We start from the raw sequence: 13751 nt of genomic DNA, 5'->3' as shown, positions 1-13751 counted from the left end.
AAACTTCAGAAATATGTTCTGAATGTAAATGAGAAAATAACAATAGAAACATGTGAAGCTGTATGGAGTTGGAATGGCAATGGAATGATGTGATGAAGAAACTAAGGAATGAGAGAAACAGGTGTGTGACAGAGGCATAGAAATGGTTGTGAAGAGAAGTATGGAAAGCAAAGTGTGAAATAAACAATTATATTAAATAAGGCAAAATTCAACTCTTACATAAGAGTTGTAGGGTTGAAGAAAATTATATGTTTGGAGTTGAAAATAAATGAAGTTCTAAATCATCAAACTGAAGGGGAATGAAGCAGACGCAAAATGAAGAGAACTTAAACCGAAGGAGTCTGGTTGTACACGAGACTTCATTTTGGTCAACATCTTTATTTTTGAGTTTAGCTCAATATAATATGAGTTTGCTTGTTTCTGACTGATTTGTGAGGTAGACATGTTAGAACACTCGGCCACACTACAAACTGGTGGCAGCGGTGGGAATTTTGCCTTATTTAATATAATTGTTTATTTCACACTTTGCTTTCCATACTTCTCTTCACTACCATTTCTATGCCTCTGTCACACACCTGTTTCTCTCATTCCTTAGTTTCTTCATCATTCCATTGCCATTCCAACTCCATACAGCTTCACATGTTTCTATTGTTATTTTCTCATTTACATTCAGAACATTCTTCTTCATTCATATCATCTTACCTCATCCTCATTGGTTCACCTTTCACCCTTGGTTCCTCCACTTTTCTGGGTTCTCCCATTCTCTGTTTCTCTATTGGTTGAATTTATCATGTGACATTATTTTTGAATATATTTGAATGTATTATTTGTGAAGGCAATGCCTAGTGAGGTCTGCATTGCAGACCAATAAATCAGAGCACTACTAGACTTCATTTTGGTCAACATCTTTATTTTTGAGTTTAGTTCAATATAATATTAGTTAGCTTGTTTCTGACTGATTTGTGAGGTAGACATGTTAGAACACTCGGCCACACTACAAACATTCAGAACATTCTTCTTCATTCATATCATCTTACCTCATCCTCATTGGTTCACCTTTCACCCTTGGTTCCTCCACTTTTCTGGGTTCTCCCATTCTCTGTTTCTCTATTGGTTGAATTTATCATGTGACATTATTTTTGAATATATTTGAATGTATTATTTGTGAAGGCAATGCCTAGTGAGGTCTGCATTGCAGACCAATAAATCAGAGCACTACTAGACTTCATTTTGGTCAACATCTTTATTTTTGAGTTTAGTTCAATATAATATTAGTTAGCTTGTTTCTGACTGATTTGTGAGGTAGACATGTTAGAACACTCGGCCACACTACAAACATTCAGAACATTCTTCTTCATTCATATCATCTTACCTCATCCTCATTGGTTCACCTTTCACCCTTGGTTCCTCCACTTTTCTGGGTTCTCCCATTCTCTGTTTCTCTATTGGTTGTGGCCGAGTGTTCTAACATGTCTACCTCACAAATCAGTCAGAAACAAGCAAACTCATATTATATTGAGCTAAACTCAAAAATAAAGATGTTGACCAAAATGAAGTCTCGTAGTGCTCTGCTTTATTGGTCTGCAATGCAGACTTCACTAGGCCTTGCCTTCACAAATAATACATTCAAATATATTCAAAAATAATGTCACATGATAAATTCAACCAATAAAGAAACAGAGAATGGGAGAACCCAGAAAAGTGGAGGAACCAAGGGTGAAAGGTGAACCAATGAAGATGAGGTAAGATGATATGAATGAAGAAGAATGTTCTGAATGTAAATGAGAAAATAACAATAGAAACATGTGAAGCTGTATGGAGTTGGAATGGCAATGGAATGATGTGATGAAGAAACTAAGGAATGAGAGAAACAGGTGTGTGACAGAGGCATAGAAATGGTTGTCACATGATAAATTTATCTTACATGTTTGTTTGTAAGGTTGAGAAAATTATATGTTTGGAGGTAGAAAATAAATGAAGTTCTAAATCAACAAACTCAATCAATCATGCTGAAGGGGGATGAAGCAGACGCAAAATGAAGAGAACTTAAACAGAAGGAGTCTGGTTGTATAGTCAGTAAAACAATTTTTTTTTTTGATAATTTGAAATCTGCCAAAATGAAATTATCCAGAAAGAACATTAATCATTTTTTTCTTATTTTACAAATGAAAATGTTTTACTTGTTTATTTGAACAAAATATAAGATTAATAAATGTTGTTCTTCTGTCAGTTGCAATAGAAATACAAGAACATGAATTACATCTGTATTTCTTTCATTTCAATAAATGCAAATCTTTAAACATAAATTTATATATACATGGCAAAGTTGTTTAGTCCCTTTTCAATATACATGTTGCTAACACAGCAAGAAATAAAACTTTTTTCTTTTTTTTGCCTGTGTTCTATAAAGCACAATATACAGTAATCTGTACAATAACGAGAACTGAATAATATCAAAGTATTCTTTTTATACAAATATTTTCTTTTGCGGATTTAAAATGAAATCCTCAGATCACTAAATTGACTTTATCTCTTTTTTTTTTTTTTTTTTAAAGAAACTTCAGAAATATGTTTGAATGTGCTTAAATATGAAAAGAAAACATACATAATACTGAACTTTTCTTTTCTGTTAAATAAACTATACATCACATGATCTTTTATTTGGAAAATTTCAAAATGAAAGAAAATATCAGTTTCTATTAAACTTTTGAACTGTTTTTGTTATTGTTCGCAAAATTACAATTTGAATAACTTGGTTCTTTAAAAACACTAACTTCTAAAAGTATTGAACTGCATCAACTTGTACAATCTGTAATTGATAACCTAGCATAAAAGTGAAAAAAAGACAATTTTTGTTAAAACCTTGTATATCAAAATCGTCCAATATATTTGTACATGTACCAGATGACTTGGTACAATGTATACAAGCAAAATATCTAATTTTCGCACTGTGCAGGGGAGAAAAATTAGCCCGTTATGTAAAAAGAGCATAAAATGGTATTGTAATAGTATGAAAATATTGAGGCATTTATGAAGATACATGATACACATGCAATTAATTCAAATGTCACATTATATAACATGAAAAATAGCACAAGTTTCAAACGATTGCTCGATCAAAATGTTTTAAAAAATATTCAACGTTTCAAATGTTCATTTTCTTCAAATGTTCTTACAGTTCGGTTGAGATATTTGCTCATTTAGTAGTTGATCTTAATTGATGAATATTTTCTATTAAAATTATATTACTTTTGAATGTTGTTCTAGAAATAGAATATATTTGTTGATTCTTGTTACAACATTTCACTATCTTCTTTCTTCTTGGAAAAAAAAGTTCCTTGGTCTTCAAATTTCTATATCATCGCGACGTTGACTGTTGAAGATTACGTTTTCAAATAAGTTCAGTCTCTTGAATATTTTGATGCTTGAAATTTCTTCAAAAAAGTTTTAAATGATCCAGTTCGAAGAATGAAGCATGGGAATCATTAAATTTTGGATGATTTTGCTGAATTTACTCTCATTGTTGCTATTTCTTTGAAAGGTTAAAATTGTAAATGTAAAAGCTGAAATCAATAAATTCACATTATCATTTTTCAACGTCGCAAAATCTTTTTGGTATTTTTACTCTTCGTCCATAACGCGTAGTTGTGATTTTCTCATCTGGTGGACGTCCATGGGGTTGAGTTTGAGGGGCATTATGGTGTCTGACATCGGATGGACCTGGGGTTTGGTTAGGAAGACCTGGTGTGCGCTCATCAGAGGGGTTTGGTAGTAGTTGGTCATCTGACTGATTCCGGTCAGTTCTACGAACTTCTCGCCTCGGCTGGATGGGCTCTGACCATGATGGTTGGTCAGATGTAGACTGGGGGTGAACATCTGGCGATGACAATTCTGACCATGAAGGTTGGTCAGATGAAGGAGGACGTTGGGCATCAGGTGTAGAGCGAGACTGCCCTGACCATGAAGGTTGGTCAGATGAAGGAGGACGTTTTACATCTAGTGTGGAGCGAGACTGTCCTGACCATGAAGGTTGGTCAGATGAAGGAGGACGTTGGGCATCAGGTGTAGAGACAGACTGCCCTGACCATGATGGTTGGCCAGTATCTGTCGTCAGTTGTGGTTTGGTAGTTGACCATTCGATGAAGGAAGTTTGAGGATGAGATTGAAAACTTGAAGGAGGTTGTGAGTTTGAAGGAGGTTTTGAATTTGAAGGAGGGATGGTTGGATGAGTTCCACCTTCTTTACTAGACTCAGGTTGTTGAGGTAGTTTCGATCTGAAGAGCTTCAGTCTGTTATGATGCACTACCTTCTGTATTCTCTGATTATGGATGTCTTCAATACGATAGTTCAAACCATCTTCTGAGGAAGACATAATGGAAAATGGTCCGGTCCAGTTTGGTTGTAGCTTGTGTCTGGCATTTGCTGGGTCATGAAGCCAAACTAAGTCTCCAACAGAGTACTTGATGGTACGAGTCTTCATGTCGTAACATACTTTCTGCTGCTTTTGGGCAAGTTCAGATTTCTGCTTGGCATAATGAAATGCTTTCTTAAGACGTTGTTGGAGATCCATAACATATTGTTCTGGTGAGGTAGTATGTTGCTGTGCTGGAACTGGACATGTTATGTTCACTGGAACTCGAGATTCTCTTCCATGAAGAAGGAAGTAGGGACTAAGTCCTGTTGTGGAGTGGACACTTGAGTTGTATGCAAGTTGTAGTTGAGGGAGGTGAGAATCCCAATCTCCACGTTTGTCAGCGACATATCGTGCTAATTGTTCTTTGATCACACGATTTGCTCGTTCGACCATTCCAGCACCTTGAGGATGGTAAGGCGAAGATCTGGATTTGCGAATTCCAAGTTTCTCGCAAAGTTGTTGTACGAGCCTTGACTCAAACTGTCGACCTTGGTCAGTGTGCAGAGTTTCTGGCACACCATGCTCTGTGACGTAGTCTTCGAAGATGTGCTTGGCGACCGTCTCGGCAGTTTGGTTCCTCATAGGGTAGATGTTGACATATTTTGTGAAGTGGTCGATGATGACTAGTATGTAGCGATATCCACAGCGAGAAATAGGGAGTTCAGCGATGTCGGCGAAGATCATCTGAAAAGGGTGATCAGTCGTTATACTTCGTAATGGGGCTTGGTGTTTTGGATTTGGTGACCTGAACGACTCGCATGCCATACAAGTAGAACAATGGTTGGTAATATCTCGTCTCATGAATGGCCAATAACATGTGGCTTCTGCTCGATGAAGTGTGCGCTGAATTCCGAAATGGCCTGATGAAGGATGTCCATGGAGTTCTTCAAGTACTTTAGGAATGAGCTTTTGAGGTATGACTGGTTGAAGTATTGTTGTGCCAAGTCTATCATATTTCATACGATAGAGTATGTTTCCCTTAATTGTCAGACGAGGGTATTCCCAGAGTAGTCGTCTCGTACGGGGATTGAAGCGACGTATTTCTCTGACAGATGGTCGATATCCCAACTTGACATACTCCATGACTTGGTTGATGTCTGGGTCTTGTTCTTGGCGTTCGTGCAACTCAGATTGCTGATCGGCTAGAACGAAATTTTCTGATTGCGTCTGGTTAGTACTTTGGGACTTTGTAGTGTGGCCGAGTGTTCTAACATGTCTACCTCACAAATCAGTCAGAAACAAGCAAACTCATATTATATTGAGCTAAACTAAAAAATAAAGATGTTGACCAAAATGAAGTCTCGTAGTGCTCTGCTTTATTGGTCTGCAATGCAGAGCACTACGAGACTTCATTTTGGTCAACATCTTTATTTTTGAGTTTAGCTCAATACAATATGAGTTTGCTTGTTTCTGACTGATTTGTGAGGTAGACATGTTAGAACACTCGGCCACACTACAAACTGGTAGCAGCGGTGTCTCCCTAACTTCAGGCAGAGTTTGCAGCCAGTGATAGCCCTACCAAGCTAATTTCACCCTGCTTCAACTGACATGTTAGCTCTTCCTCCTTCAGTAAAGCTATTTGCCTCCTACTTCATGTGCATAGACTTCAATATACTACTCATCGTGGGTTTAGTACTTCAAGCATTTTGCAACCTGCTTCAAGTCTTGATTTCTCCCTTTATCTTGAATTTTAGCGGAGTAAATTTGTCTACATATTTGAGTAAGTCTACCACCATTTTGTCAGATATCATATATATTTGATGTCATCCTTTATCATTTATTCTCCAGTTATTTATTAGTATGCAACTTATGAGATAGTATTTTCATCCTTTGCATGATTAGTAAGCTCCCTCCTTCATTAAGACACTTTTATGCTGTTAATGAAAGTTGATCGCCCTTCTTCATTTACATGAACTTGTACAGCATTGTCTGGTAGTCTTAATTCATCATGGCAATGTTTCGCCTTGAATTACCAGAGACTTTCACTGGAGAAGGTCAAGATTTTCACCAATGGGTGAAAAGATTTGAAGTTGCAGTTGACTCAGTAGGCAGTAGTAATGCTCAGAAACATAGCTTGCTTCCTTCCAGACTTTCAGGTTCAGCATTTACTGTCTGGGAAAATATTCCTGATTCTGATAAGAAAGACTTTGAGAAAGTAAAGACAATTCTTTCAGAAATATTTGGCAGAAAAACATACCTAACAAACTTCCGTTCTTGTGTTACTGCACGGACTAGACAGCCCCTAGAACCTATTGAAGTATTTGCAGCAGCTATTTCAACATTAGTTGGTGAAGCTTTTCCCAAGTACGATGAGGAAGCTCAAGATGGAGAGAAGTTTCGTCGCTTCATGGCAGGCTTAGGCTTACAGCTGAGGAGAAAGCTATACGAACACGGTGTCGAATCTTTCAAGCAAGCCGTTAATACTGCAGTTCGCATAGAACAAGCAACACATTTGGGTCAGCCTGATAGTACTCAGATTCAAGTGGCTGCTACATCCAAGTCTGAGAACTCAAACGATGCACTCATGCAGCGTATTGCCTCCCTAGAGGAAAATATTGAAACACTCACGATGTCAGGTCGCTCAAGATCTCCTTCCTCCTTCGAGAAAAGAACACATGACAGAAATTATCATCGGTCACCATACTCAAGTCCAAATAGGTACTCACATGGTGATGATAGATCATACCATCGTCAGTCAGCATACTCAAGTCCGACTAGATACTCCCGTCGTGATGAAAGGCCATATCATGGACATCGTTCACCCTCATCTAGTCCGACAAGATATGGGTACTACCACGATAAGCATACTTACCAGCAAGAGAGATCACGACATAGATCATATCCCCATTCTTATCATGATTCCTCCCTCCATCGATCAGACTCACCTAGAAGGAATTTCTCGTCGCCCTCATCCAGTCCGACAAGATACTCGTCGCACTCACAGTCATCCTCCTTCAGACCAGATATGCCGAGTAGACGTCCCCCTACTCCGCCCAGAAGGCAACGGAATGTTCGCTTCAACGACCAAGCTGATAGAACTTACCAGGGAAACTACCTCTAGTTGGTGATGCGGGTCACTCATCAACTCCCACAACTACGGCCCAAGTAAACAAAGAAAATGGATCTGAGTGTTTGCCGCAACAACCACCCTTCATCCCCGTAATCCTAGACAACACATATGTCTTGGCGTATTTAGACTGCGGATCATACACCTCCCTTGTCAGCAGTGATTTCTATGACTCAATACCAAAGTCTCAGAGAAGCCCTCTAGTGAAATCCACTATTGCAGCAACGTCTGTCACCAAACAGCTTCTAGACATCATCGGTACCATTGACATCATCCTACATCTTGGTAATACTTCACGACGACATACGTTCATGGTCGCCAGAGGAATAAGCCACCCTGTCATCATAGGTTGGGATTTCTTTTGGAGAAACGACGCAGTACTCTCCACTACTACGTTCACCATGCCAGGTGTAACGATACCTCTAGTCGACAAGCACCGTTACCAAGCCCCTTTCAAGTGCAATGTTACACTGGTAGGACAAGTCTCTATACCAGCAATGAGTGAGATACATGTCCAAGGCAGACTAGAACCTCAACAACCAGACCTTATCCCGCAAGGATATGATGGTATCTTTGAGCCAACATTACAAGAATATCATCCTGTAGCTGGTGCCAGATCAGTGAACACAGCCCAAGACGGTCTCATCCTTGTTAGACTGGTCAATACATCTCAAGAAAAGGTTGATCTTACAGTGAACACCACCCTTGGTCACTTCCACTCACTGACCAGTGATCCAGAAGAAGAATACAAGATCTTCGATAAGGTGATTGCAGCTACCCAAGAGGCAAAACCAATCTTACCAGTAGATGACATGCTTTCCAAATCAGACCTTACCAAGGAACAGTATGACAAGACCAAGCAAGTTCTAAATTCCTATGCTGATGTGTTTAGCTCATCTCAAGACGATATAGGATAGGCTGATGTCTACCACAAGATAACCACAACGAGTGACACACCCATCCGTCAAAGAGCTTATCGCACATCACCTACCATGCGATGTGAAATTCAGAGACAGGTAGATAATCTTCTTGAACGTGGAATTATCAAAGAAAGCCACAGTCCTTGGTCGAGTCCTATAGTGATGGTAAAGAAAAAGGACAACACATACAGATTCTGTGTCGATTACAGAGCTCTCAATGCCGTCACAATCAGAGACTCTCACCCGATACCTCGTCAAGATGATTCTGTTGACGCCCTCTCTTCGTCATCCTACTTCAGTGTCATGGATCTTTCAAGTGGTTATTGGCAGATTAGACTTGACCCAGAAAGTAAAGAGAAGACAGCCTTCACTACCGGTACTGGCTTATATCATTTTAATGTCATGCCATTCGGCTTAGTAAATGCACCAATGACATTTCAGCGTCTTATGGAATCTGTCTTACATGGTCTGCATTGGTCGACTTGTCTCATATACCTCGACGACTGTATTGTGATGGGTAGAAGCTTTGAAGAACATCTCCAAAACCTCCAAGAAGTCCTCCAGCGCTTCAAAGACGCCGGATTGAAGTTGAAACCTACCAAATGCCAATTTCTACAGAAGAAAGTCACCTATCTAGGCTATGTAATTGGTACACAAGGAGTGCTTCCAGATCCAAACAACACAGCCAAGGTTGCAGCATGGCCAAGACCCAAGAATCCTTCACAAATCAGATCGTTCTTAGGCCTTGCTTCATTCTATCGTCGATTTATTCCAGGCTTTGCCCAAGTTTCCACACCTCTTACCAATCTGACGCACAAAGGAACGCAATTCGTCTGGAATGCCGACTGTGAAAACGCCTTCATCAAACTGAAAATGACACTTACCAATCCACCCATACTAGCATTTCCTAACTTCAACAAGACATTCAACATAGCCACAGATGCTTCTAGTGATGCTGTTGGAGCTATTCTCTCCCAAGTCCAAGATGGAAGAGAACACGTCATAGCCTACTACAGCCACAAACTATCAGAAAGTCAGAAGAGATGGTCTACATACGATCGAGAATTGTGGGCCATTGTCGCAGCTGTACGACACTTCCGCCACTATCTTAGAGGCCAGCCTTTCTCAGTATACACAGACCACCAACCACTTCTAGGATACATGAAAGTACCAATCCAAGATGATGCAACTGGTAGACGTGCACGCTGGATAGTTGAATTGGATGCCTATTCCTTCAAGATCATACATCGCAAGGGACGCTCCAATCAGAATGCTGACGCACTCTCTCGACGTCCACACAACCACTCAAGAGATAACCAAACTAATCTCCTACATCAAGACCAAACCAGTTGTAATGTAGTTCACACAAGGTCTACTATGAAGTCTTACACTACTCAAGGATCGACTGAACACAAGTCCCAAAGTACTAACCAGACGCAACCAGAAAATTTCGTTCTAGCCGATCAGCAATCTGAGTTGCACGAACGCCAAGAACAAGACCCAGACATCAACCAAGTCATGGAGTATGTCAAGTTGGGATATCGACCATCTGTCAGAGAAATACGTCGCTTCAATCCCCGTACGAGACGACTACTCTGGGAATACCCTCGTCTGACAATTAAGGGAAACATACTCTATCGTATGAAATATGATAGACTTGGCACAACAATACTTCAACCAGTCATACCTCAAAAGCTCATTCCTAAAGTACTTGAAGAACTCCATGGACATCCTTCATCAGGCCATTTCGGAATTCAGCGCACACTTCATCGAGCAGAAGCCACATGTTATTGGCCATTCATGAGACGAGATATTACCAACCATTGTTCTACTTGTATGGCATGCGAGTCGTTCAGGTCACCAAATCCAAAACACCAAGCCCCATTACGAAGTATAACGACTGATCACCCTTTTCAGATGATCTTCGCCGACATCGCTGAACTCCCTATTTCTCGCTGTGGATATCGCTACATACTAGTCATCATCGACCACTTCACAAAATATGTCAACATCTACCCTATGAGGAACCAAACTGCCGAGACGGTCGCCAAGCACATCTTCGAAGACTACGTCACAGAGCATGGTGTGCCAGAAACTCTGCACACTGACCAAGGTCGACAGTTTGAGTCAAGGCTCGTACAACAACTTTGCGAGAAACTTGGAATTCGCAAATCCAGATCTTCGCCTTACCATCCTCAAGGTGCTGGAATGGTCGAACGAGCAAATCGTGTGATCAAAGAACAATTAGCACGATATGTCGCTGACAAACGTGGAGATTGGGATTCTCACCTCCCTCAACTACAACTTGCATACAACTCAAGTGTCCACTCCACAACAGGACTTAGTCCCTACTTCCTTCTTCATGGAAGAGAATCTCGAGTTCCAGTGAACATAACATGTCCAGTTCCAGCACAGCAACATACTACCTCACCAGAACAATATGTTATGGATCTCCAACAACGTCTTAAGAAAGCATTTCATTATGCCAAGCAGAAATCTGAACTTGCCCAAAAGCAGCAGAAAGTATGTTACGACATGAAGACTCGTACCATCAAGTACTCTGTTGGAGACTTAGTTTGGCTTCATGACCCAGCAAATGCCAGACACAAGCTACAACCAAACTGGACCGGACCATTTTCCATTATGTCTTCCTCAGAAGATGGTTTGAACTATCGTATTGAAGACATCCATAATCAGAGAATACAGAAGGTAGTGCATCATAACAGACTGAAGCTCTTCAGATCGAAACTACCTCAACAACCTGAGTCTAGTAAAGAAGGTGGAACTCATCCAACCATCCCTCCTTCAAATTCAAAACCTCCTTCAAACTCACAACCTCCTTCAAGTTTTCAATCTCATCCTCAAACTTCCTTCATCGAATGGTCAACTACCAAACCACAACTGACGACAGATACTGGCCAACCATCATGGTCAGGGCAGTCTGTCTCTACACCTGATGCCCAACGTCCTCCTTCATCTGACCAACCTTCATGGTCAGGACAGTCTCGCTCCACACTAGATGTAAAACGTCCTCCTTCATCTGACCAACCTTCATGGTCAGGGCAGTCTCGCTCTACACCTGATGCCCAACGTCCTCCTTCATCTGACCAACCTTCATGGTCAGAATTGTCATCGCCAGATGTTCACCCCCAGTCTACATCTGACCAACCATCATGGTCAGAGCCCATCCAGCCGAGGCGAGAAGTTCGTAGAACTGACCGGAATCAGTCAGATGACCAACTACTACCAAACCCCTCTGATGAGCGCACACCAGGTCTTCCTAACCAAACCCCAGGTCCATCCGATGTCAGACACCATAATGCCCCTCAAACTCAACCCCATGGACGTCCACCAGATGAGAAAATCACAACTACGCGTTATGGACGAAGAGTAAAAATACCAAAAAGATTTTGCGACGTTGAAAAATGATAATGTGAATTTATTGATTTCAGCTTTTACATTTACAATTTTAACCTTTCAAAGAAATAGCAACAATGAGAGTAAATTCAGCAAAATCATCCAAAATTTAATGATTCCCATGCTTCATTCTTCGAACTGGATCATTTAAAACTTTTTTGAAGAAATTTCAAGCATCAAAATATTCAAGAGACTGAACTTATTTGAAAACGTAATCTTCAACAGTCAATGTCGCGATGATATAGAAATTTGAAGACCAAGGAACTTTTTTTTCCAAGAAGAAAGAAGATAGTGAAATGTTGTAACAAGAATCAACAAATATATTCTATTTCTAGAACAACATTCAAAAGTAATATAATTTTAATAGAAAATATTCATCAATTAAGATCAACTACTAAATGAGCAAATATCTCAACCGAACTGTAAGAACATTTGAAGAAAATGAACATTTGAAACGTTGAATATTTTTTAAAACATTTTGATCGAGCAATCGTTTGAAACTTGTGCTATTTTTCATGTTATATAATGTGACATTTGAATTAATTGCATGTGTATCATGTATCTTCATAAATGCCTCAATATTTTCATACTATTACAATACCATTTTATGCTCTTTTTACATAACGGGCTAACAAGTTGATGCAGTTCAATACTTTTAGAAGTTAGTGTTTTTAAAGAACCAAGTTATTCAAATTGTAATTTGCGAACAATAACAAAAACAGTTCAAAAGTTTGATAGAAACTGATATTTTCTTTCATTTTGAAATTTTCCAAATAAAAGATCATGTGTATAGTTTATTTAACAGAAAAGAAAAGTTCAGTATTATGTATGTTTTCTTTTCATATTTAAGCACATTCAAACATATTTCTGAAGTTTCTTTAAAAAAAAAAAAAAAAAAAAGAGAGAAAGTCAATTTAGTGATCTGAGGATTTCATTTTAAATCCGCAAAAGTAAATATTTGTATAAAAAGAATACTTTGATATTATTCAGTTCTCGTTATTGTACAGATTACTGTATATTGTGCTTTATAGAACACAGGCAAAAAAAAAAAAAAATTATTTCTTGCTGTGTTAGCAACATGTATATTGAAAAGGGACTAAACAACTTTGCCATGTATATATAAATTTATGTTTAAAGATTTGCATTTATTGAAATGAAAGAAATACAGATGTAATTCATGTTCTTGTATTTCTATTGCAACTGACAGAAGAACAACATTCATTGATCTTATATTTTGTTCAAATAAACAAGTAAAACGTTTTCATTTGTAAAATAAGAAAAAAATTATTAATGTTCTTTCTGGATAATTTCATTTTGGCAAATTTCAAATTATCAACTAAAAAAAAAAAAAATTGTTTTACTGACAGATGCAAAAGTTGCAGATATTGCTTAAAAATATATATATTTATGGATTTCCTTCATCAAAGAAAGTACTCATCCTCAATTTTTTAATCCAAAAGTTTTCGGAAAACTACTTTGGACAAATATGTATCAATGTGAAACTTATAAAAATGAGGACATTTTTTAGCGAAGAAGGAAGTTTATGTAAGAGTTGAATTTTGCCTTATTTAATATAATTGTTTATTTCACACTTTGCTTTCCATACTTCTCTTCACAACCATTTCTATGCCTCTGTCACACACCTGTTTCTCTCATTCCTTAGTTTCTTCATCACATCATTCCATTGCCATTCCAACTCCATACAGCTTCACATGTTTCTATTGTTATTTTCTCATTTACATTCAGAACATTCTTCTTCATTCATATCATCTTACCTCATCTTCATTGGTTCACCTTTCACCCTTGGTTCCTCCACTTTTCTGGGTTCTCCCATTCTCTGTTTCTTTATTGGTTGAATTTATCATGTGACATTATTTTTGAATATATTTGAATGTATTATTTGTGAAGGCAAGGCCTAGTGAAGTCTGCATTG

Source organism: Lytechinus pictus, chromosome 2, assembly GCF_037042905.1.
Source record: "Lytechinus pictus isolate F3 Inbred chromosome 2, Lp3.0, whole genome shotgun sequence".
Taxonomy (NCBI): Eukaryota; Metazoa; Echinodermata; class Echinoidea; order Temnopleuroida; family Toxopneustidae; genus Lytechinus; species Lytechinus pictus.
The sequence above is the reverse complement of the archived record's forward strand: the minus strand, read 5'-3'. Positions refer to the sequence as shown.